This window comes from Protomyctophum parallelum (genome assembly GCF_964188405.1).
Source record: "Protomyctophum parallelum genome assembly, chromosome: 22".
NCBI classification, from domain to species: domain Eukaryota; kingdom Metazoa; phylum Chordata; class Actinopteri; order Myctophiformes; family Myctophidae; genus Protomyctophum; species Protomyctophum parallelum.
Genome location: NC_139714.1, coordinates 23,634,476 through 23,659,736, shown reverse-complemented (window position 1 = coordinate 23,659,736; position 25,261 = coordinate 23,634,476). Strand labels below are relative to the sequence as shown.

The 25,261-nt window shown below is 45.2% G+C and overlaps 1 protein-coding gene across 4 annotated transcripts in view; it reads left to right on the top strand.

Moving 5' to 3' along the window:
* The window catches only part of usp18 (ubiquitin specific peptidase 18), a 28,139-nt gene extending 7,102 nt beyond the window's left edge, over positions 1–21,037 (top strand). Inside the window, exons 11-12 of one of the 4 annotated variants that reach the window (XR_014568777.1) lie at positions 18,078–18,324; positions 20,119–21,037. The gene's annotated coding sequence lies outside the window, so the exon portion shown is untranslated. Of the gene's footprint in view, positions 1–18,030; positions 18,622–20,118 lie in introns of those variants that run through there. The other 3 variants (XM_083757643.1, XM_083757641.1, XM_083757642.1) reach the window with 3 other exon arrangements.
* The last annotated feature ends 4,224 nt before the right edge of the window (positions 21,038–25,261 follow it).

Below are 25,261 nucleotides of genomic sequence, written 5' to 3'. Positions count from 1 at the left end.
ACTAAGATGTTTACACCCATATGTTGGGTCTGTTGTAAACGCATTTTCCAAACTTCCCACGTTAGTAGTCTGATTCAGTAATATTTCTTTGCTTGTGAATTTTGCGGAGGGAGGCTCTGTCTCAAGCAGTGTACTTGTTTTTGGCAGCAAATTGTTTTAGTCATAGTCTCCTGAATAGTGTTCATTTAGTTTCAGCCACATTTTAGTCACCTGGAATGTCTTAGTGTTAGTCTGCCGGTAGTTTTAGTCGATTAAATAACATAGGATTTTAGTCGACTACATCTACAGTTGATTTAGTCGACTAAAATGTATTTTGTCAGGCCTTGATGCCGTCGTAAGGACTGTTTTTACATTTGCTGAAAATAGCCGATCTACAGGGTGACACCACGTACGTGATCAAAATAGGAATACGGATTAACTCAAAATGGTTAATTGAATTTGAATGTACTGTATTTTGATTTAGACTCTTTATTTAATTTGGGTCTTCTGCTTTAAAGGTTGTGAGTAGGCCTATGTAGTTTTATTTTACGTTCCTCACACTGGCACACTTTTCCACCAGGATTGAACCGGTTCCGTTATTTTTTTCCTGTCTAATTTTGCACCAAATGAATTGGTTCAGATCCCTAAAAGTTGGTTCGAAACTGGAACCAAAAGAATAGACCGATTCACAGAGGGGTGCCCTGGGCGCGGCCATTACTGAGGTGTAATCCATGGAGCAGGTGATCCGTAGGCCAGGTGTAGCTAATCAGTGCTGCTGCACTCAATGGTACACCTCAGTAACGGCCGCACCCAGGAAACCCTCTGTGAATCGGTCTATACTTCTTCTTGCCCTGAAGTGGGAACCAAAGTGGGCGTGTCACTATTCAGGTTGGAAGATGCAGATGTGATATAAACTCACAACGTTTCCGTTTTTTGCCGAACGCTGCAAGAAATGTATTTCCATCCACTAGCTGTTTAAAAGAGCCGCTAAAAAAAAAGATAACGAAGTTCTAGAACCAAAGTTCTTCTGGTGGTGGTGGAAAAGGTCCCACTGGAGGAGGATAAACCTAGACAAGGGTTATTGTACTTATTTGTTCTTCTGGCAAAGCCCACTAGGTGGAGGCAAAGATTCAAAAGCACTGGTGACAGGCTTCTCTCTGAGCCCAGACCAGACCACACACATTGTGAAAGCACTGTATGATACTGTGGAGTTGGTTTGAATGGTTTGAGGAGAATGCTTAGCTCAGATATTCATTGTTTTTTGGGGGGGAAATACCTGCAGGAAGACATTGACTCAGTCAGTACATTTTCCTGACAATGATGGGAAATATGACACATTTTGGAAAACAAATTATGTCCATTTTTGCTGGCAAAGCAATAAAAAGAAAAAGATCTCCCAGACAGTGCAGTTATTTCTCACAGGCCGCAAGACCATTAGCCACACTCACACAATATTTACTGTTCGTGCGTGCGTGTGTGCATGCATATACTGTATATGTCACATGGTCATCGGTTTGCTATTGATAACTTCGCCCTCGGACACCATTGCTCCAGCAGCCACATGGCACCGAATGTGAAAAAGAAAAGAAAACTAACTGACCAACTAACAAACACAGACTTACAGAGTAAAAGGGACAAATTGTTACGCTACAGCCACAGTGTGGAACTGTGGATGCTTGCTTGGGAGGTTGTTTGCAGAAGAGTTTCACAAGGATTCATTTTGCTGATTGTTCCCACTCCTCCTAGCCAGGAAGAGTTTGGGGGACCATGTTAGATGGTGCCTGTGTTTGCTACTGGGACGCTGACAGAATGGAACATGTCTGCACGCTGCCACAGGCACTGGGCCTCCATGCTTAGTCATCCCGGTGCCATTAAGCACAAGCACTGCTTGCTCTATAGGGGTACATATCCCTCCCACAGTCCCAACTAAAGCGCTGCGAGTGGCTGCCAGTGGTGGAAAAAGTACTCAAATGTTTTCCTTGAAGTGAACAGGGACCCCGCTGACGATTTGCTTGCCCTACTCGCATATTATTTGTGCTTCAGTGCGTATTGCGTGTGTACTAATATTTTCATAATGCTAGTCAATGGTAACTAAGATGGCCAGGTGCTCAAAAAGGTACTCGATAGAAACTAAATCCGTATATGACCCAGCTGGTATATGCCTTCCCGGGAACCAGAGAGACAAATATCTTAACACAAAGCACAACTCAAGAACAGTATACTTACAATGATGAATTCAATGGGATACACAATAACTGATTCTGCGGGTGTTGGTTAGTGTTTCAGCCATTGTTAAAAGGCCTTGAATAATTAATCAAGTGCTATAATGTGATTTTCCTTTCCATTATAATTGGAGATGGCAGCCAGGCATGCGTCACAGTTTAGATGGCCATCTGTCTAGCCAAGCGTTGGCACAAGGCCGACACATGATACTGGTAGTGGTACCACACCTTGAGGCTACGCTTAAAGCCTGACTGAAGGGAGTAAGGGACATCTTAGTTTGTATAAGTCACAGCTGCCTGATGTCTGTAGTTGTGTGATCAATCTTCAGGTCTGACCCCTGGATATGATTACTTGGACCACTGTACTCAATGCTGTACTCAATGCACCTTATTGCCGGGGCGCATGCCATTTGCCCAGTAGCGGCAGGCATTGACAGAGCAAAAGTGAGGTAAAGACAACTACATTCCAAGTGGTTATGTGGTGTCCCTGTGAGATCGTAGAGACAGGAGGCATGTAGGCGAGGAGTTTGGCAGATATTCCATAGAAGTAGCAATGTGGCAACACTTAAGAATCCCCCTGTTTTATTTGGATAAAAGTTTGGAGGGCCATTAATACTTTTTAGCGTTTTGTTGATGTGTGTTTACCAGTTACTACGTGAGTATAAGACATAATGGAGAAAATGGGATTTGGCTATTTGAGAACAACTCTTATATTTTCCCATTTTTACGTTGTGGATTTTAAGGCCTAGATTAATGGCTGTGCCTAACTTTGAAAGACTTGAATATGAGTGACATGTCTCTAAGCAGCCAACGTTCCAGCCCCCCTGAAGTGGAGTTTGTGTCAGATAATGTTTTTCAAAAATTAATTTAGTTTCCACCAGGAATAGTCAGAGAGGCCTTTCTATTTTCCATGTCTAGTTCCACGTTTTCTTTTTGCTCTTACAACAATAGAAAGGAAATAAACTTGACTGTAGTTCCTGAAGCAGCCTCGGGTTCTTCCGTTCTTCAGAACAGAAAGTTATGAATGGAAGATAGACTTGCCTGTTTTAATTGGATGAATTGATGAATGCTCCTTCAGTTGTATATTTATGAGCTGAGTCAGTCTCAGCTTTAATGCTGAGACTGACTTACCCCCAAGATACACTAACAAGCCCTGTCATGTCACTGTCCTAATCTACTTTAATCCTGCCTAACCTATCTATCAGAAGATCTCTGGTTGCTTAGGGGTGGCAAACCAGCTCATACTGTATGTTTCGTCCTGTAGTTGCATAATGTAGTTTCGAATAGGAAATGATTTTCGCTGCACGCTCTCTTAAGGCTGCTGGTGGTGACCATGGTGAAGTCGACTTGTAAATAGCAAACAAGAATCGAAGGCAAATGTCTGCAGCATGACTTCGATTTTCTTTCCTCCCTTTTTGTCAAAGAATTGGTAAATCAGATCATCGAACGCAGTTATGTGTGTTTGCTCACACAAATGTGATTGGAATGACCTAATTATATATGGTCGTTACATACATTTCCACTAATTTTTAGCTTCATCTCAACTTCAGTGGTGCAGTCAGGTGCAGTCATACAACCTTCTGGTAGTATAGAGAGTATGCACATGCATGATTTTCCCATCAGGACACGCCCCCCTCATCTAGACTGAGTGGCAAAACAAAACATTGAGCAGCATGGAGTGTTTGGAAGCGCTTGTTGGAAATCACTCAACCGTCCTGCGTACCACCTGTTTCTAAATGTCACATAATGCAGGAGGCAGCAAAATGTTGTGTTATTGAAAACAAGCACTTCCAAACTCTGACCATTAGAAAAATAATCAAATGCAGGGCGTTTCTTGACAGAAAGTAGCTCATAACATGTCTATGGTGGATTTATATGAAACTTTGCAGATAGAAAGAGGATAATTCAAGCTTTTCATACAGCTGCAATGTTGGTGAGTTTAACATTGTTTAATGCAATCAGACAGGACTTTTCTGTTTTGATGAATGGGCTGGCAAGGCCAGAAAGTCGTTTTTTGCCACTCAGTGGGCGTTCCCGCATAACTTCCACGTACGATGATGTCACGCGCATACCCTCTATTGGAAGGCATGCACTTTGATTGGTGACCTCATGGCTATGACATTACTTTCAAGATGTCACCCTCAGTTCACATTCAGGCCTGAATGCAGGCTAGTGTTTCCATTATAGGCTGGGAATTTCAGACTGCAAAAAAAAAAGTGCCGTTGTCTATGAATATACTTAACTGGTGTGGAATTTGGCGGAATTCTTTATCTACCCTTATGGTCTGTCATGTCGAGGAACTGGCCTTATCTTTTCCCACTGAGTTCATAACTTTCCTCTCTGGAGAGACCGACTGAGAGGGCCTGGACAACAGACTCTCTTCCCCTGTTCACTTCTACTCCCTTGGACGTTTGGCGGCCTGTGGGTAATAAAGAGCACATCTGCTGGGTTTTCTAGGGAAGAGCATGTTGCAGTCCAACTGCCATAACTAAATTACAACAGTAAAGGAAAAGCGTGGTTCGTATTTGGTTGGGTTTTGTCAGAACCTATACAGTCAATGGTTCGTGTTTAGGTCTATTCACCCTCGACGTATTCACCCTCCCGTCCGTTGAATCCAAAATATTGGATTAAACTGGTTCACTGGTTAATAATAGATGGTATGCGCATGCAAAAAGTGAGTGGCAAAGTGAGTTTAACGTCGTTTCACTTAGTTTAATGCAATCAGATAGGACTTTTCTGTTTGGATGGCCAGAAAGTAGTTTTTGGCCACTCAGTAGGCGTTCCCGCATAACTTCCGGGTATGATGATGATGTCATGCACATACCCTCTTTGGAAGAGTCCTTTTTCTTTCTTTCTTTCTTTCTTTCTTTCTTTCTTTCTTTTCTTTTTTCTTTTGAGGGCCGCTAGCCCCTCCTATATACAGCTTTTCCCCACAAAAGGTCTGCAACACAAACATTAAATGCCATTGACAATGAAGAGAAAGTTTACGTCATCTTGTCCCCACATGTCTCATATTTGCCATCGACAATGAAAGGAGAAATTAGGTCAAATGTCCGCCAAATATGACGTAAATTTGAGGCAACAGGCCAGTATGAGATGATGCATGATGATGTACGATGATAAGAGTGCCCCTCACTTCACACGGGTGGGATTATTATTTTTTTTACTTAAAATTTGTATCTTGATTGGTTTGAACTGACCAGTTAGGTAATGGCTTTCTCTCTGGTGGTGGTCCTCCCCAGGAAGTGAGGCTGCTTGGGGTAACTGTAGGATTTGTGACCTGATGTCCCAGACATGTGTGTGCTTTGGTCTGTCGTTAGTTACCCCTCAGCACCTTATCTCAGGTCCTCATCATCAGACTGTGGGACTCGGGCGATATCAGCCCTATAGTCTCAGAGATGGGGCCTGCTCACATTACAGCTGAAATGGCTTTACTGACGGGCCCGGGTTAACTGTGTGCCTGTGCATACCCGCCACAAAGCAAACTCCTGCTCTGACATGTACATCAAAACGTTGGCTTGTTCCCACGCTTACAGCTGATCCGTTTTGTATCATATAGCAGACCTACAAGCTCGTAGCGCTATGAGCTTGTAGATCTGCGTTTAGAGATGTGTTTTTGGTAAAACGTCCTGGTTTGGAAACTGACCGTATAAGCGGCAAGCCTGCGGGTCATTTTGTTAATTTGTCATTGAACCACTTTCAAACCTGGCGTCCATGTCGTTAGGCCAAACCAACAAACATAGGCCAAACATTTTGAAAGAGGAAAAGAAAATCACAAATGTTAAGAATTTTAAAATAAATTGCAACTCTTCAAGCTTACAACAGTATTTAGGGCTTAAGTGGTTAATTACGTACATATATATATGCTGATGCAAATGAACTAAAACTGAACACTGAAACTCTGAACCGTGTCAAACAAAATCCCCGTTCTGTAAATCATGGAGTCCTTTTACCTCCCACACTTAAACCAATGTGTCAGTGTACAGGAACGAATGGAATTACACCTTGAGGTTAACCCCTTCCATTCTGCTCCAGCTCTCACTCTCAGCCAGGGTTGCCACGTCCACTTGTTTCTTGCAACTTTTGGCTTGTTTTTTTTTCTCCAGAGTTGAGGGTTTGTCAGGCCATATTATTGGCCTTGTTTTGGCTTGTTTTTCGAGGGGAGATTTGGCTTATTTCTCTCGCAAGAGTTGGCTTGTTTTTGGAGGTGGGTTGGCTTATTTCTCTCATGAGGGTTGGCAACACTGCTCTCAGCCGGCGACGATAAGCTCATGGCAACCTGTTGACTGCAGCAGCCAGCCGACACACACATTTTCAATTGTGCTTGTGTATGCATGCCAATCAGTTGCTACACCGGCAAGCCAGTTAATGATTTGTACAGTGGGAAAAAGTCTTGTGACAGGTACTGTAGCGATCTCATAGGGAAACTGGCCTAGTTGCAGACAAAGTGCTTCTTTTTTGTTTTGTTTTAGCTTCTACGTGGTGCACCTTGCCATGTTTCAGAAATTGACCCGGGGTTGTGCCGTTCATTTGCACAGTAATATGGGCTGGGCATCTTAAGAGAGAGTGAGCGATCCATTGTCAAAACCTCTTTGACCTGTTCTCTGCTTCAGCCTCTCCTATTTCCGGACAAAGACTCTCTAATGCCAGGTAGCAGGCGCTGGCATTCCTGTTGCATTCCACCACGGGGAAGTTGCCGGGATCAGGATAAAAAATGCCTGAAACAAAGGCACACTCTCATTCACAGGGTTTAGGGTTCTGTGGGAAAGTCCAGGCAGAGACAGAGGTTGGATGGCAGAGGAATGCGAAACAGGGCATAGCTTCACGCAGTCTGTATGACAACAGCCCCAAAGACACATTTCGGACAAGATTCAGATCCTCTTATAGCGACTCAGCGAGCAGAGTAAAGTCAATTTTGACGTGATGTGTCAAAGTGTTGTGAGTCTTACGATGAATTGTAAACTAGCCGTCATGCTATACGGAAAAGAACATGATAGAGATACAAAGCTGATTGAGAGAAATGTATCTGCGTTTAGCAACAGAGCCATCCATTCAACAGGCATGGTTGACGAGACTTGGGCATGTTTTCTCTTCTGAAGGTCTGTGGTCATTTTCCAAAAATTTTAGCTTTCCTCTGTTCCTCTGTAATATCAGCACCTTAGGCTGAAAATGGACACAATTAGAGGTAACTTTGCTCATTCCTTATTATAATTAAGTATTATACATAAGCATGTATAGCACCGTTTCCCCCATATATAAAGGGAATTGGCTCCTTCCATGCTAGCCTGCTCCAGTATGTGACTTGAGGTTAGGTGCCTGACCCCACTTCACCGACCGACCCTCCCCTGAGCTAGAACTGAACCACGGCTTGTGAAGATTTACAGAGGAATTCACCATCAAAGCTCTTTCCTCTCCCACAGCAAAGACTGCACTCTTGATAATGGGCGGCTCAGTGGCTCAGGAGGGGTAGAGTGGCCGGTAGAGTGGCTGGATGGGAACCCCAGGGTTCCCAGTTAAATCCCCAGAGTTAGTGTCCTTGAGCAAGACTCTGAACCCCTAATTGCTCCCGATGTGCAGGTTTGTGCCCTGCATGGTTTCCTCCTCCCATCTGTGTATGAATGTGGTGACTGTCAGCTGGCAGTGGACTTCACCTGGCGTCACTTTGCGTAATGTAAGACTCCTGCTCGGCGTACTGAGTACCATCTGTATGAACCGTAATCATTTTCACGTCTGACATAGCTCCAGGTTCACTTATCTTCTTCCCACATTATGACACAATCTTTGCTTCTACGTCAAATAGACTCTCGGGTGATAAAATCAACATTCTCAAAACGTTCACATTGCCTTCATGCAACTATACATTTACGGCGGGCGATTCATTCGCTCCTCCTTGAATCTACGCTGACAAATTCATTCGGGGGAAAGATGTCGTCTGCAGAGGCCCATGGAGTCTATATGAAGTGTGTGGTTGTGGGGCGTTTTGAGATAGATTACATAGGGAAATGAGAGGAGGTCTGTCGCAGCCCACAGGTCCCTGCAGGGAGGAGAGAGACCCACTGATGTGGCTTCCATGCTCGTTTCCTCCAAAATGCAAGGCCTTCTGGGATTGTGCTTAAGACGTACACTGGAGCGTGTGTGTGTGTGTGTGCGCGTGTTTTTGCCGCATTGGGATTTGCACGCGTCTGCCCGTGTGTGTGTGTGTGTGTGTGAGGGCCACTCCCAGCATCATTGTCATCACCTCTCCTTTGATATCCGAGGACACACAGTTGGCTGACTGTGGCTTTCCACACAAAGAAGGTGTGTCAGCTTGGCCAGTGCAGGAGGCCAGAGGGCCACACTGACTGCATCACACAGGTGCTTTGTATTCGGGGGCGTGGCCCCAATTAACACCATACGGAGGTCCTGCCTCGGTGGCCTCACTTCTGTCCCACGACTACGACGGCAACAGGCCTTAAAAGCCATTCTCTCACATTTGTTTCTCTTGGGCTGTTATCAATCATAAGTGGGTTTTTTTTCCTTCTTTCTCTCGCATGAGATAAATGACACGACATTATCCGCGCTGACTTAAGTCGACGAGTGCTGCACTGTTAACAGCCCGTGACACATGGGGGACCGCGGTAATTGGCAATAATTGAGAGCAGATCCAGAAAGATGCAATTGTTCGTAGAATAGACATCCAATGCCATTTTCATCCCGTCGTCTGCTTTGCTTAAAGCTCACAGGGCCGGGAACTGGGAGAAAGCAAAGCCGCCTTCTCATCTGCAGCCTGTTATGGCGGAGAGGGAGAGAGGGGAGGATGACATCATGGTCGTCTCGGAGTGGCGGCTGTTAATTGGCCCGCTCTGCTCCTCCAGCGGCACGGGCCCAAAACGGAACACACAAGTGGAGCCAGGCAATGTGAATCAGATGCACTGGGTTTTTCCAGAGTGGCTGACGGGGCCTCAGTGCAGAGCGAGAGCCAAGAGGCCTCGGAGAGGGGGGCTGCTCACTGATCCAACTGTAAATGTCAGAAATGAATGAAGGGCCTCGGCCCAAAAATGAAATGTGATATAACGTGCCCCAGGCCGCGGGAGCCCGTTTGATCTGCAAGCACAATCTGCCGCTGTTAGTCGACGGGCGTATAGCGGTCTCCTCGTCTTCCGTGTTATGACATTGCAAAAAGCATTTTCATGTGTTCTTGGGACGCTCGGCTGATGCGACGTCAATGTGGAGCCCACACGGTTTTCCATTACAGTCGGACTGAACTGCCGCACCTCTGGGCTGCTGAGGAGCCACAGCCAGTGATTGTGCATGCAATATTCACATCAGCTTTCAGTTTTGAAGTTGCTCCGTATATGCCTTGCAAACGTGAATGCATTTCCTATGTCGGATGATGTAAAGCTCCACGAGGCAATGCTCTCTGAAATCCGTTGCACATGTGAGCGATGGCCAGGGGATGAAACATCTGGAAATGCGCTTAAACCTCCACAGGTTCAGATGTGTGTCTTTCAGACTTAAATCGCACCGGCGGGACAATAACGTGCAAAAAACAACTGGTCCCATTAAGTTGGTGAGCAGCCATTTGATGTGGCAACATGAGTGAAGCTTAATTGGCTTCAATATGTCTTTGACTGAAGCATGGGGTCTACCCTGTGGCCAGTCTACACACACACACACACACACACACACACAGCCAGCATATGGGCCCGGGTAGACATGTTGGATACCTCTATTCTCATAAAGCAAGGAATTTACTGTATATATTTTATAGAAAGGCCGCTAAGTCATGCCACCATGTCTCCCTGCTATGTGGTTGAACTTATACACAACGCTGGAGCTAGGGATGATGATTTTTATCCGATACATTCTTCCTCGCAGGCCAGGGGCTTACGTACATAAAATTATCTATTATCATCTGAAAGAAGAGTTGTGAGAACATGTTCGGTGCCTAAAGCCTGAGTGAGAAAACATGCTCGGTATGACGAGAGGAGAGACGGAGGGCAAAGAGCTGGACGTGTTGGCACGCGCCCGTCCGTTTGCCGTAGCCGTCACGTCACCTCGCGTTCAGAGAGAGAGAGAGAGAGAGAGAGAGAGAGAGAGCACATTGAGCCGTGGTGAACAGAGGTCAAAGGAGAACATTATAGTTCCTGGCCCAGTCACAAGTCGGCATCTGTGGGCAAAGAGCCGAGAATTTCTTTCTTAGCAATTATTCTTATGATTAGCTTTTTAGATTACTAGAACAATGGAGAACACAGTTTTAAATGTTTATGTCACAGTTACAAAAACACAAAATAAAACTGTCAGATTGCCTGGTCCGGCCTAGCGAGTCCAGGCACCTAGACTGCTAATCCAGCCTGACAGCGTGTCGCGAGTCCGAGTCCCGATCCCGATGACCTTTGCTGCGTGTCATTCCCCCCATTTCCTGTCACCTTAGTGTACAGTACACTATCCAACTATTAAGGCAGAAAAGGGCCCAAAAATATCTTTATAAATATCTTTGTCAGATTGACTGAGGTGCACTCCGTTTCACCGACGGAGGCGTGCTGCCTGAAGGTGATTTGAGCCACCTCAGGCGAACGAGTCGCCTGAGGCGTTGCGAAATCATCTTCAGTCGATTCAGCGCTGTCCGAGTTGTGTCCGGATGGATAGGAACAGTCACAGAATCGTAAACCGTTCCTATTAGTTACTTAGATTAGATCCATTCGTTGGACTAACTGTTGACGGCTGCAATTCGAAACTGCTCCCCGTAAAATCGTGTAGATCTGCTATTTTTCAATAGCTAAATTATAACATAATGTTTAAAACACCAAAAGGGGTTCCCGCCCAAACTGTCGGAGGTGGAAAGTAACGAAGTACATTTAAGTGCTGTACTTAGCTTGTATATCTGCTATTTTCAAAATGTTATTATACATTTAAGTGCTTTTACTTTTGGTACTTTAAGTACATTCTGAAGTACTTTTACTCAAGTAAATGTTGAATTCCGGACTTTCACTTGTAACAGAGTATTTCTATATTGCAGCATTGGTTCTTTTACTTAAGTAAAAACTCTAAGTAGGACTTTTTTTTCTCCACCACTACCTATAGCTAAGCCCCTCCCCAAACTGCTATGGTCCAATCACAGCTAAGCATAACCATTACCAGACAGTGGCCTTGTGGTTAGAGTGTCCGCCCTGAAACTGGGAGGTCGGGGTTCGATCCCCGGCCAGGTCATACCAAAGACTGTAAAAATGGGACCCAATGCCTCCCTGCTTGGCACTCAGCATCAAAGGGTTGGATTGGGGGGTCAAATCTACTAATCAAATGATTCCCGAGCGCGGCACGGCTGCAGCTCACCGCTCCTTGGCTGCGTCTCACTGCTCCAAGAGATGGGTCAAATGCGGAGAACAAATTTAACTGCGGTAACGTGTGTGACAAATCGTATGACTTCGACTCTGACTTTGACTTAACATGGGTACCTTTCCACCAATAGTTTTCCTATATGATAAAACATTGTTTTAAAAAAGAAATGTCACGCACCTTTTGACACGCCTTTTTGACAGGCTGGGTAGAAGAACAAAAACCAGCAGTGTCACTTATCTTCCATTTATACTTGCTGCCGAGGCATATTCACCAGCAACATCCTCCTCTCAGCTGGTGAGCTAGCTGTCGAGGCAGAAACCATGCCGGAGGGAGGAAATGATTGTAGCATGAGAGAATGTGTTATCTCTCTCTCTCGCTCTCTCTCTCTCCCCCTTCCTTCCCATAGAGAATAAGAGTTTCTCTCTCTCTCTCTCTCTCTCTCTCTCTCTCTCTCTCTCTACCATGTATGTCATGTCATGTATTTGTGTTTCTTCTCTAGCCAGATGAGAAGAAGCACTTTTTGGGGGGGGGGGGGGGGGGGGGGGACTTCATGGGCGAGAGAAACACATGTCCTCTGTCCGTCTAGATTCGAGCTGGGCTTCCTGATGTCATGTCAAGACGATCGGACTGACTGGACATGCAGGCCATGTGCGCTCATCGCGATATCAGATGTCATTGGAAACCGTTGTAGTCAGTGAGTGCACAGAGGTGGAAAGTAACTAAGTCCATTTACTTAAGTGATATTTTGAGGTATTTTTACTTTACGTGAGTATTTCCAGTACTTTTGCATCTACTCCACTACATCTCAAGAGGCAAATATTGTACTTTAAATTTACTCCACTACTTTTATTGGAAAATGTTAGTTACTATAGTTACTTTGTAGATTTGGATTATATGACAAAACACACAGTAAGCACTCCAGCCCTATGTCCATTTCGGCCATTTGAAAATAGCTGATCTACATTCTTTTCATTGTGAGATTTAAATATTTGAAACGAAACATTCTGCGCAATGAGTACTTTTACTTTTGGGGTAATTTTAAGTACATTCTAATGCCAATGCTTTCGTACTTTTACTCAAGTACATTTTGAATTCCGGATTTTTACTTTAGTAACGGAGTATAGTTCTACATTGCAGTACTGGTACTTTGACTATTGAAATAAAACGCTTGCATACTTATTCCACCACTGGTGAGTACAACAGAGGGAAAGGAACTGTATCGTATAGATTTTGTGAGAGAAATAAGCAACCAGGTCCATGAAAACAAGCCCAAAGGAAGCCTATTTGAAAATAGCAGATCTACTATCTACTATAGCTGCTAGTAGATAGCAGATCTACTTCTCTCTCTCTCTCTCTCTCTCTCTCTCTCTCTCTCTCTCTCTCTCTCTCTCTCTCTCTCTCTCTCTCTCTCTCTCTCTCTAGGTTGTCCTCAGATGAGCCTTCCACTTCTACTTCCACTTCTACTATTCTTCTATTTTCAACACAAATCTTGTATGGGGGGTTCCTGGCAAAACATGTTTTTATAGGGTCTTTGGACCAATACATCCGGAAGTCCTTGACATGAAAATGTGTGAGAATCACTACTGGTTTAGTTAGACGACATTAGGAAACAAGCCCCAAATACACTTTAGAAACAAGCCCCACAAAACCGCAACCCGCAACTACCAATAGGCCTATTTTACAAGCTACTTCACACAAAAAGCATGCCCAAAGTTGCTTATAATAAGCTCGACATGGCAACATGCAGACAGACACCGCTCTCTTGAGGAAGCAGAACCAGCTGTTGTTGGTCATTGACACCTTTGGCTTTTGTTGTTCCTCTCTCTCTAGTCTCTCTCTCTCTCTCTCTCTCTGTCTCTCTGTCTCTCTCTTTCTCTGTCTGCGGAATGCAACAGAGCATGACCTCAGCTGCCTATCTCTATACCACCCTGTTTGTTCACTGCACATTTTTTTAAGTTTCCATGTCAAGGACCCCCAAATTGAGACGTATAACCCGCGCACCCCCATTTGAAAACATATGCTATGCATGGACCCCCATAAGAGAAGATTTGTCACGGCTCTAGCAGTGATTCACAACTGTTTTAATTTCAAGGACCCCCCCCCCCAGTGTGACATGTACAAAATGGATCCATTTGTAGGCTCTCAGAGTTGCAGACCCATAAGGGTCCATTTGGTTCCTAACTATCTATAATTTAGCTGGGGACCCCCTGGAACTCCCTCGAAGGACTGCTGGGGGTTCCCGGCCGGACCCCACTTTGAGAACCAATGGTTTAACTCATGATTTAACTGTCTGCCGGTCTGCCCTCCCTCAGTGTATTTGTGTGTTGATGGTATATATACAGTATATACTGTCAATCTACGATACGATGCGATGCAAATCATGCGATACAACTTTATTGTCAGCTTGCGCTGAAAAAATTCAAAGTTTTGCGTCCATGACGTCACTGTTCAAGAAACAGACAAGACAGACACAATACATTACAAAAAGATACATTACAGGACACAATTCACAGAAACAGACAGGAACAAGAACATATCCTCTGGTTTACCGATTTTGGTTTAAAAGCAGAACTGGCGTGCAAAGGTTTTCCTGTGTGTCTATGTGCATTCACGGGGCTTTCATGTCAAGTCACAGTCGAGCCTGGATTGTCCCCCAACTTCTATTTTCAAAAGATTTCCATACATTTGAAAACTTCTGCAATTCTGCATAATGAGTACTTTTACTTTTTGTACTTCAAGTTTTTTTTTAAAGCGATTACTTTTGTACTTTTACTCAAGTGAATTCCGGTCTTTCACTTGTAACGGAGTATTTCTAAATTGATGTATTGATACTTTTACTTAAGTAAAACATTTGAGTACTTTTTCCACCACTGGTATAGCAACTGACGTGAGAGTCCCATAGCGCCGTGTTCGTGCATAAAAAGACGCGATGTCAGTTGCAAGCCGACTGTGTGTGTGTGGGAACGAGGGACTTCCAATGGCCCCCTCACAGTCACCCATATCTGCACGCCCCGGGGGCACAGACTGAACTGTGGAAACCCTATGGAATACAAACATGCTCAGTTCCGTCACATCTGAGAGAGAGAGAGAGAGGGAGAACATATCAGCCTGACAGGCGACTCGGCGAGACTGCCGACAGGCTGCAGAGAGAGAAGCCGCACCTTGAAAGCTCTGGTTGTTTTCATGTCTAGCCACATGTGTCAGGCCACTCCTCCCACGCTTTGCATTTCATAGATTCCACAAGCATGTTTGCTTTCTTTCCTTTTTTTTTTGCCCCCCCCCCCCCCCCCCCTTTTCATCAGGTCAACAGCAACAACTGGAGGACAATGACTCAAATGCAAATGTGTTTGTGTTTGTGTGTGTGTGCGTGCATGCGTGCGCGTCAGGGACGGACTAACTCCCACAATTTTTGCCGGGCCCCCATAGTGCGCGTGACATTTTCGTGTTTTTCCGTGTTTTATCATCTTTTTGACCTACATTTAACCAGGGCCTCAAACCCAGTACCGCACGGTCAAATTTCTCCGAAGGGCCCCTGGACAGCGGGCCCCCACTGGTCCAATGAATAATTTGTGTGCGTGTGTCCGTCCTTTGAGAGGTTTCACTGCCTGCGACAAGCTCTCATCTTGTGCAATAATGTTCTTCTTTGCCTGTTCATCAGTTTTCCGGCAGGCCCATTGAAAGTCTTGCTTCTCCCATGCAGTGAGTATTTATGTCTTCATGGGCTAACCATAAAGAGATCCTCCCTGTGCTTTCATTTCCTCAGTGACAGTGGGAATCCTGACCAAGGACTTGAGCTCAGGCCGGAGCTCCAACCATAACATATGCCTTCTGTACTTCCTGTTATCAACAATTGCATAAGCAACGGAAACAAAAGACATCCAAGGTTGTCGTAGAATCAGTCTGACCGGGCACTGCCATTTCCATGAGAATGCCATTGCAGATGCAGAGTGTCTCAAAACATATAGCCACACACCGAAGAGTGACTTCTCTGCTCATAGCCAGTTTATGGTTTGTACTGTAGGTACAGTTGTCACTGAACATTTACAGAGCAGTTATGACAGGTGGGAGACGCCCCACTGCGTGTACACACAAAGCAGTTCCAATATAGAGGGTATGCGCATGCATAATATAAAGGCAAATCGAGTTTAACGTTTAATGCCATCAGATAGGACTTTTCTGTGTGTACTGTATGTGTGCCTGGGCTGTCAAGGCCAGTTTTTTTTTTTGCCACTCAGTTAGGCATTCCTGCATAACTTCCGGATATGATGATGTCACGCAGCGTGCATACCCAGTCTATACTTTGATTACAAACCTTGTAGGTGTGTTTCCGTTATGATACCCTAAACTCCTTTCTCAGCTATATGTTTGATATTTTTAGATGCACATCCTTCTGGATGGATGCTGCTGCTTATAATTTGGCTACGTTCCCACTTTGTAGGCTGCGGGAGGATTCCGAGCGACATGGCCCGGAACTTGCACGAGCGCTCCCCCAGGGACGAGGCCTTGAGCCTGGGAAGCTCTGGCCTAGGATCAGCCTGCAGCATCGCATGCAGCCCATAGGGCCAAGAAGCACTGTGAACCTTGTTGTTTTGGTAGCAATTTTCTATTTTAGTTTGAGTCACAACGTGTCGCGCTGCGACGCGTTGTGAGCTTGTAGATTGGCTATTTTCAGCATGCAACCAAGTGTAAAATGACTTATACTGGATATCTTGTCCACTAGATATCTTGTCCCTTCCTAACATTTTAGTCTAGTTTTCATCTGTTGACAAAATTGTCAATACATTTAGCTTAGTTGTAGTCGTCATAGCTCAGTTTTAATTTAGTTTCCATTTAGTTTTCGTCATAGTTTTAGTCGACAAAAACAACACTGCTGTGAACCCCCCCCCCCCCCAGGCCCCCACCCCCTCTCTCTCTCCCCTGATCTCACACAAGTGGACCGGTGTGGGCCGGCCGGCTCAAGGCTGGCTGACATCCGAATAACAACGATTAGAGAAAGAGAGTTGGAAAGAATGGGTCCAGGCGCTCCTCCCAGAGTTTCGGTGGGAAGAATTGATGACTTCCTCTTCACTGACCTCAGGCAAAGAGGAAAAAAAAAGGTTTTCTTCTGGGAGGTATCTGATATTAATAGGCCTGATAGATTGAACAGGGCAGTCCTTGTGGGAATTTTTTGTAGATGGATCGTACTATATATCGTGTGTGTGTGTGTGTGTGTGTGTGTGTGTGTGTGTGTGTGTGTGTGTGTGTGTGTGTGTGTGTGTGTGTGTGTGTGTGTGTGTGTGTGTGTGTGTGTGTGTGTGTGTGTGTGTGTGTGTGTGTGTGTGTGTGTGTGTGTGTAACTATGCATAGTTGGTGCATAGCAAGTTGTGTCATGTGTCACCCTAATCCACCTCTCGTAGCTTGAGGGGACCCTTAGCTCAGCAATGAAACGCAAGTATCTAGTCCTTCAAGGTTGTCATTTGATTGAGACTAATCCAGGTTTGGATTGAAACTGGTTTTTCACCACCGCCAAAAGTACTTTTAGCTCCCTCTTTTTCTATAAGGCTCACCCCGTTGAACAGGATTTTAAGCTCTCTGAGCTAAAGGAAAAAAAAGAGAAAAAGAAAGTAATGTGTCATGGGAAAAAGGACCAGTGGTGGAAAAAGTACTCGGCATGTTTTACTTAATTAAGTAAAAGTATCAATACTGCAATATAGAAATACCCCGTTACAAGTAAAAGTCCAGAATTCTAAATAATAATAAAGTAATAATAAAGTACAAAAGTATTGCCATCACAATGTACCAAAGGTAAAAGTACTCATTAAGCAGAACTTTCCATTTCAGGTTTAAAAAAATCTAGAATCTAAAATAGCAGATCTACAAGCTCACAATGTGTCGCATCCCGGAGCATTGTGAGGTTGTAGATCAGCTATTTTCAAATGGCCAAAATGTATATTGGGATGAAGTGGGTAATGCATTTTTTTTTATATTAGTAGAGTAAAAGTAGGCCCAGGCCGTAGCGTAACGGTCTGGGCACCGGACTGGTAATCCAGTCGCAGTGTGCCGCGGGTTCGACTCCCGGACCCGACACGGCCTTTACTGCATGTCATCCCCCCATCTCTCTCCCGTTTCCTGTCAGCCTACTGTCTGTCCCTTCAAAAATCAATAAAAGGCGTAAGCCGCAAAAAAATATCTTAAAAAAAAAAAAAAAGTAGAGTAAAAGTACTGGGAATTGGAAATGCTCAAGTAAAGTAAAAATCCCTCAATATTTTATTTAAGTACAGTACTTAAGTAAATGTACTTTCCACCACTGAAAAAGACATGGGAAAATGGTGACCACCATGTTGTTTTGAAGAGACACAGAGCCAACTATGGCCAAAAGAAAAGAGTCTCCACTCTACAAAGTTTTACTATGTTTTATAGGGCGAGGATTCACAAATTAATCTTTATATCTGAGGATGGGGCAACAGCTAAACTCATACTGGCTCCGTCGTATAGGCATGTTGTGTGCGTGTCATAAATAATGCCCACTTAGCTTTACAGATGAGCTGATAACAGTAATGGCGGGCAGTATATGTATAGTCCCTCACCTGGGCAGAGCGAAGAAGAACGACCCAGTGGATACAGGCCCCCGTGCCATGCTGATGAGCAGGTCTACTACCACCGAGACCACACCTCTATGCCGCTGGACCCTCCACAGACGGAAGGCCTCCAGGCACCAGAAGATCAAAGCCGGGCCGTGAGCCAGGAAAACGCGGAGAGCGACGCCGCCGTCAGCCACACAGTCGTCATCGCTCTAATTCCTATCATGACATTTCCTCCAGATAAGGCCAGTAATGCCCCGCTGTTTGCCTTGCTCTTGCTTTTGGGGCTCTTTTGGAATGCTACACATTACGCAACGCACAAGGGAATCTGTCTGATTTCACCATCACCCAGACGGAATGTTTGTTTGCCTTACTAGCATGCTAGTGGTGAGATCAAGTGCCATGCATTTGGTAAAGAATTGGTTAGTGGTTTTGTGGGTCAGTGCATGCATGTTACAATGTGGCGCTGAATTAGGCCCGGTTGGTTGCCTACATTTCAGACGTCCCTCCACTCTGCCCTCCATATTCTGTAAACGTAGTCTGCGCCGCAATGCTGGACTGTAGTCGGCCAAGATTCCTAGAATGGTTTCAATTTCAAGACAATGACATTTTGTGGAGCCAGAAAAGGCAATTACCTCAGGGAGACACTACATTTATGTAGCTTTATTGAATTATCAGTTCACAGTAAAACAAACCAAGTGTTAATGTAAAATACATTTAAAAATCCCACTCAGTGAAGTCAGGGGCGTCCACTGTGGCTGCTACATGACGTCACGGCTTAAAGCAAACATTAAAAGTCCATAGACTTGGCTGCCACGTATGGCAGTCACTTTCATTCATTGCAGATTCACTGCCACTATATACGTTACGTTACTCGTGTGAAGTGAGGGGTGCTCTTATCAACATACATCATCATACATCATCACATGCCGTGCTGGGCATAGGAAAAAAAGATCCCAAGATGTATTTACAGTATATTGGCCACATGGCGTCGCACGTTGTCAATGTTTGTTTAACTGCTTTAAACAAATATTTAAAGTCCATAGACTTGGCTGCCATTCAATCTTTGTTAAAAGCGCTCTAAACAAACATTAAAAGCCCATAGACCTATTGGCTGCCATATAACGTAATTTCAAAAGCCAGGCATTGGAGGGGCTAGAGACCCTCAAAAACCCAAGGGTTGGACCCTTACAGTATGCGTTCAACCGTCCCAATCCATTTGGGTACACTAGTCAAAAGGGTCCATTTTCATATATGCTCACAGATGATTTTTACTGTATTTGCCATGGCTACAGGTCATGGATGATCACTCTAATTGTAGTAGCTAGCTACACAGGGGCTGTTTATTGAGACGGGTTCCATGTTCCATGCCAACGACAGAACATCTTCCATCCTTCTGGTTGCATGAATGGATGGATGGGGCTTCTGTTGATTGGGGGGGGTGGGGGGGGGGACCCTGCGGTCCTTGAGGGACCAGTCGCTCTTGAGCCTTCCCTCGGAATTGAATCACGCAATGAGACCAATAAGGTGAATTAAGAGCAGAGCTGAGTCAGCCTCACAGAGGCCTCTTTATGCTGCTCGTATGAAGCTCAGGAGGCCCAGTGCTGTGCATGCTTCACACACAGGAAAGCAGCAGCTCCTCCAGACAGACAGACTGACTGACTGGGGGCCCCTGGCAGGCGAGTCTGCTGCTGCTGCCTCTGAATCCTGCAAGCTCGCCGTTTATAAGGAGCATTTTATGGTATATATGCTCGCTGGCTGGAGCCCCGCTTTTCAAAGCACTTTCCTTCGCATGGCGAGAGAGGGCCCCCGTTTCCTCTTCTCTCTCAGGAGGGAAATGTAAAGTGTGCTGCAGAGGAAATGTTGCAAAGGCCGGGGGAAGTCGAGAGAGAGAGACGAAGAAAGCAATGTTATTTGTGGACCGGCAGCGAGGCCCTGCGTCGCCTTAAAATAAACGTACAGAAAATGACTTACTGGAAACCGCTCTGCTCTCTCCTGCTGATTAATGCCTTTTTTTCTTTCTTTCTTCTTTTCTATAGGCACAGTGTGCTTATGAGGAAGGGATGGAGCGAGAAAGAGGGAGAAAGCGATAGAGACTATAGGCTTTGGTTTGATATCATGAAGGTCACCGCGTGGGCCAGCTGCAAGGCCCCCTCCATCTGTACCCCTAGGGGTCCGTCTTCCTATTGGACATCCTGTCCCCGATGAATTGTCACTCGTCTCATTTAAGACTTCACAGAGAGGAAGCGTGTCCATGGCCAAGTGGCCATGTTGGCCGGGGACACGCCCCCCCCCCTCCACGGCCTCGCCAGCCAATCGGGTCGCTCCAGCTGTCCAGCATCCTTCCCCACTCGGAAAGCCACAGCTGCTGCGGGAGGAGCGCCTCCACCGGAATTTGGATGTTTTTTGGGTCCTTTTCCTTCCCTAATCTCTGACCGCACACACTCACTCACTTGTGACAGGCAGACGCTGCCTCTCTTGGCCCCGGGCCTAGAGTCCCCCCTGTCCTCCACTGCCTTGAGGCCTCATTCATAGTCTTGTCGTATGTATGACGGTGTCGCAAGTAGAAAACAGCGGATCTACAAGCTCACAACTTGCCGTCTGTGCAGCATGAGGCAAGCGAAGGAAGGGAAGCTATATTTACAGTAGGGAAACTCCAGAGCCGACCTCTGGGGAAGAACAAGTGGCCCCCTCGGTGTGTCGACACACAGAGATATATAGAGTGTTAATTTAACTCTGACCCTTACAGATAATTTTTCACATTTGAAGAGTTGAATTAACCGCCAGAGATCATCTTTTTCATCAGAGTGCACTCTTTTAGACACGTGGAGCAGAATGACTTTGTCCGCTGTTCAACAAAGAGGATGTGACCTCACCCACTAAAAATCCAACCTATGTCTCGCACAGCTCATGACTTAATCCAGGCTTCCCCTTCCCCACACACACACACACACACACACACACACACACACACACACACACACACACACACACACACACACACACACACACACACACACACACACACATATGCACGCACACCACTCCATACACTCCTCCCCTCTTCCCTTCCCTCACCATTAATTTGTCTGGGTCTTCTCTCCTTTTTTCCTCACTCCTATAAGCGTTCAAGAAGAGAATGGGGCAAAATGTTCTCTGAAGCTCTGCTAGGACTGGAGTGAGGGATGCAAGCTGCCGAACGACTTGTATACCGACCTGGGGGAGGAGGGGAGGGGGGACGGGATGGGGTGGGAGGCAGGGGGGTTACTGAGCCATTGACCCAGGCCCAAGATACAGTCGGAGAAGAAACGCACTTGTGTTCCAGACCCAGACTAAAGACCAGGCCCGGATGTCTCTATCTGTCCCTTCATTGTCTCTTCAAATGTTGGCATTTGGGTTTGAATGATGGCTTTCACTTTAGCCAAAACATTCCAAAGGCACAGTGTGGGGAAACACCCTCGTTTTCCTGTGCCGATTCAATGACTTTCCATTTGTTTTCCGATCTAGCACTGCAGTTTTGCTGCAATTTAACTGTTTGCGCCACAGCACTCTCATGATTACATTCCAAGATGCAATGGCACACTGTAGTATAAAGACATAGACATGCAAACAGAAAATAATACAACTAAATGAACACAATGCAAACATCTGCCTGGTGTATTGCAGCTAATGGTACATTTATCCTTGCACTCTTTCTAACATTATGCTTGTAAGTTGAGTTGGGATTTGCTCAAGTGGAATGTTTCCCATCTATGTATTGCATAACCCTTAAAACCGGTTAACCCCTGGACTGTGCTGCGGCTGAGCGGTCCAGGCACCTAGGCCGGTAATCCAGCCTGACGGCGTGTTGCGGGTTCGAGTCCCGAGCCTGTCGGCCTTTGCCGCATGTCTTCCCCCCATCTCTCTCCCCCTTTCCTGTCCGAAGAATTACTAGAGCCAAAGAAAATATATATTTTTTAAATGGTCAACCCCTAATATCACAAACTTTCAGTGATATTCTTGTAAGTGTTGGTAACCCAATAATTCTTTATGAAATCATCAGATGATCAACAAGACTCCCAAGGGGAACATGCAAGGGGATTTTCTCTGTCTGACCTTCTTCACGTGTAGCCATTATTCTCTCGGAAAACACTGTCTTTCCCACTTTGGCGTAGCCGCGGTGTGGTGAAGTGGCACTGACAAGGCTAGCTTTGATGTGTGACACTCCTGATAGAGGCCTGCTCCGCTACGCTGATAGCATGACAAGAATAGCATGTGAAAGGGCCAAGAACCACCCCATGATCTATATGAATATGTAGCCTACGTTTCATGTTTGGGAATGGAGATCTCCCCTCCCGCGCTGTAGAATCCCGAGTGTACATTTTACCCAGGGAGTGTAAAAATCTGTGGTGGAAAAATAACTCACTTTTTTCCCCCTTTCCTTTTTTGTTTTTTTACTTACTTACTGCAATATGGAAATACTCTTGTTACAAGTGATAGTCCAGAATTTTACATTTACTTGAGTAAAAGTACAAAAGTATTGGCTTCAAACTATACTTAAAGTACCAAAAGTAAAAGTACTCATTGTGCAGAATGTCCCATTTAAAGTTTTCAAAATATAATCTTTTGAAAATAGCAGATCTACAAGCTCACAATGCATCACGATGTGACGCATTGTGAGCTTGTAGATCGGCCATTTTCAAATGGCCAAGATATATAATATAGGGCTGAAGTGGTTAATGTATGTTTTGTAATAATAATCAAGATCTACAAAGTAACTAGTAACTAAAGCTTTCAAATAAATGCAGTTGAGTAGAAAGTAAAAGTATTGGAATTGGAAATACTCAAGTAAACTACAAATACCTCCCAAAAAAAGTACAGTACTTAAATGTACTTAGTTACGTTCCACCACTGGTAAAAATGTACTCTTTCGGGTCAATTTTGTACACTCTTGAGTTCAATTCACACTCTGGGTTTTGAGAGGGCAATAGGGTGTAATCAGTTGATGTGAAAGCATACAGTATACTGCCATGTGACACACAGAGGCCACTTTATCTGCTCTCTGGCTGAAGCACACCAGCTATCACTCAGCACTGGGAGGAGTCTTCACCACGGTTCACACCACAGCATTCCAGCCATAGCATCCTCTTCTGCTGTCAGTAAACCCAAACAGGCAGGCGGCCTGACTCACTCACAACACATGGGCAACCTGTAATCAAGCCTGGCCTTGAAAAGTGGCATGTCAAAGTAAATCCTGTGTTTATATCTCCCCGCCGGAGAGGAGGCAGGCCCCCCCACCCTCATGAAATTATTTACCTGCTCTTATGCAGGAAATGCATAAGTCGGTTTTAAGCTTCGCGCTAAACCCCCCTTTCTCTTCCTTGTCTCGTCTCTGCGTGTCTGTTCTCTGCTTCCCCCCCGACCTGTGGCCCTGTAGAGTGCAGGCTGCCCATCTCAGGGCCCCCCTGTGTGCTCTGGTGGGTTCAGTGGACTGGTATGCGGCAGGAATCTTTGGATCAAGGTGATTTCACGCTCCTCCACGTTTTCCCAGGGCTTCGGGCGCTTTCTGTTACCTCTGTGCGACTCGGGGTGTGTGATAGTGGCTGACATGTGTTATCATTGGACACATGCACAAACAGCAGCGACGGGGGCAAGGCAGCTTTATCTGGCTCACACCTCTGTTTCCCTCAAGTGTCAGACTTTGCCTGTCTGTCTGGTATGGCATGGATACTTTGGTCACAACAGAGAGACAGAGACCCTCTGGACGCCAACATTGGGGCCAGCTATAGGGTTTTATAAACGTCTCTGTATGGGGGTCAATGGGGCAGAGCCTGCTGGCATGAAATCTGTAATGAAAGCATTCACCCCCCCCCCCCCACACACACACACACACACACACACACACACACACTTTGAAGTAGAACTAATAAGGCTAACCTTGACATTCCCTCGGAGAACAACACTGCAGCAATTTTATTTACATTTTTCTCAATGAAACTGCACCTTTCATTCAGCTGTTTGGCCAGTCTTTGTGAAAAGGGAAGTCTGTGTAGCTGTTCCACTGAGCACGAAGTCATTTAGATCTACGTATAACAGTGTGAGATTGTGTTTTAAAAGCATGCAGGCAGCTTTGCAGAAAGTTTAATTCCGATAAACAAAACATTTCAGAACAATGATATCCAATGTCCTTATCTTTCTTATGTGTTTTTATGTATTTATTGAGGAAGTTAGCTCAAGGAGTGGCACGCAGAACCAAGGAAGTGAACTCTGGCCTGCAGAGGCCCAGTTTGATTGGTCGACAGCCTCACGGCTCACTTTTCCAGGATAGATTAGAATCACATCGGTTTTAGAAGTAAAAAAGTAGGAAGGGGGGGGCGGGGTAGTGAGGCAAGAAAGAAAATGTATATGATTGTTCCACACACAAACAGCACACTCATATAGTCTCTATTAGCTCATTTACAAACAGCACAGCCGTAGAGTCCCTCTTATCTTATTTACAATACAAGTAAGAGGTGTCCACATATTTACAAGCTTGTTTCACAAACGCCAGGTCTCTCTTATTTTGTTTACAGGATGTACAGCCATACAAGCAAGGGGTCTCTTTTCCACAAGAAAAATTACACATGGTACCTGAGATTGTGTGTGTGGGTGTGTGTGTGTGTGTGTGTGTGTGTGTGTGTGTGGGGGGGGGACATCATTCAAGGTGCAACGTTGTTCAAGAAGAGCTCGCTCTGGTCCATAGCCTTACTGCTTATGATTCTGCCCTGCAGTAAGGCTCTGCTACTTTCGTTTTTAAATCTCACATGGAAATCAGACCAGCCTCTCCTCTTTAGTGGAAATCTCAAGAACGTTTGACCTACTCACCAATACAAAGGCGGGTTGTGTCATTAGAAAGCCTACTTTCCTTAGTGGACGCACTCTGAGCCCCCCACCACACGTATAAACTGTACTTTTTGGCCAGAAAGGGATTTAAAAAAAAAAGAAAATCTCTATGAGGCAATTCTCTGGGCAATATCGGTAGAGGGTGCATTGGAGTATTTTCTTTCCGGTGGAAACGAAATCCCTTTTTGGCCAAAAAGTACCGTTTATACGTGTGGTGGGGGGCTCAGAGTGCTTCCACTAAGGAAAGTAGGCTTTCTAATGACACAACCCGCCTTTGTTTTGGTGAGTAGCAAAAACTTTCTCTGTATTTACGCTAAAGAC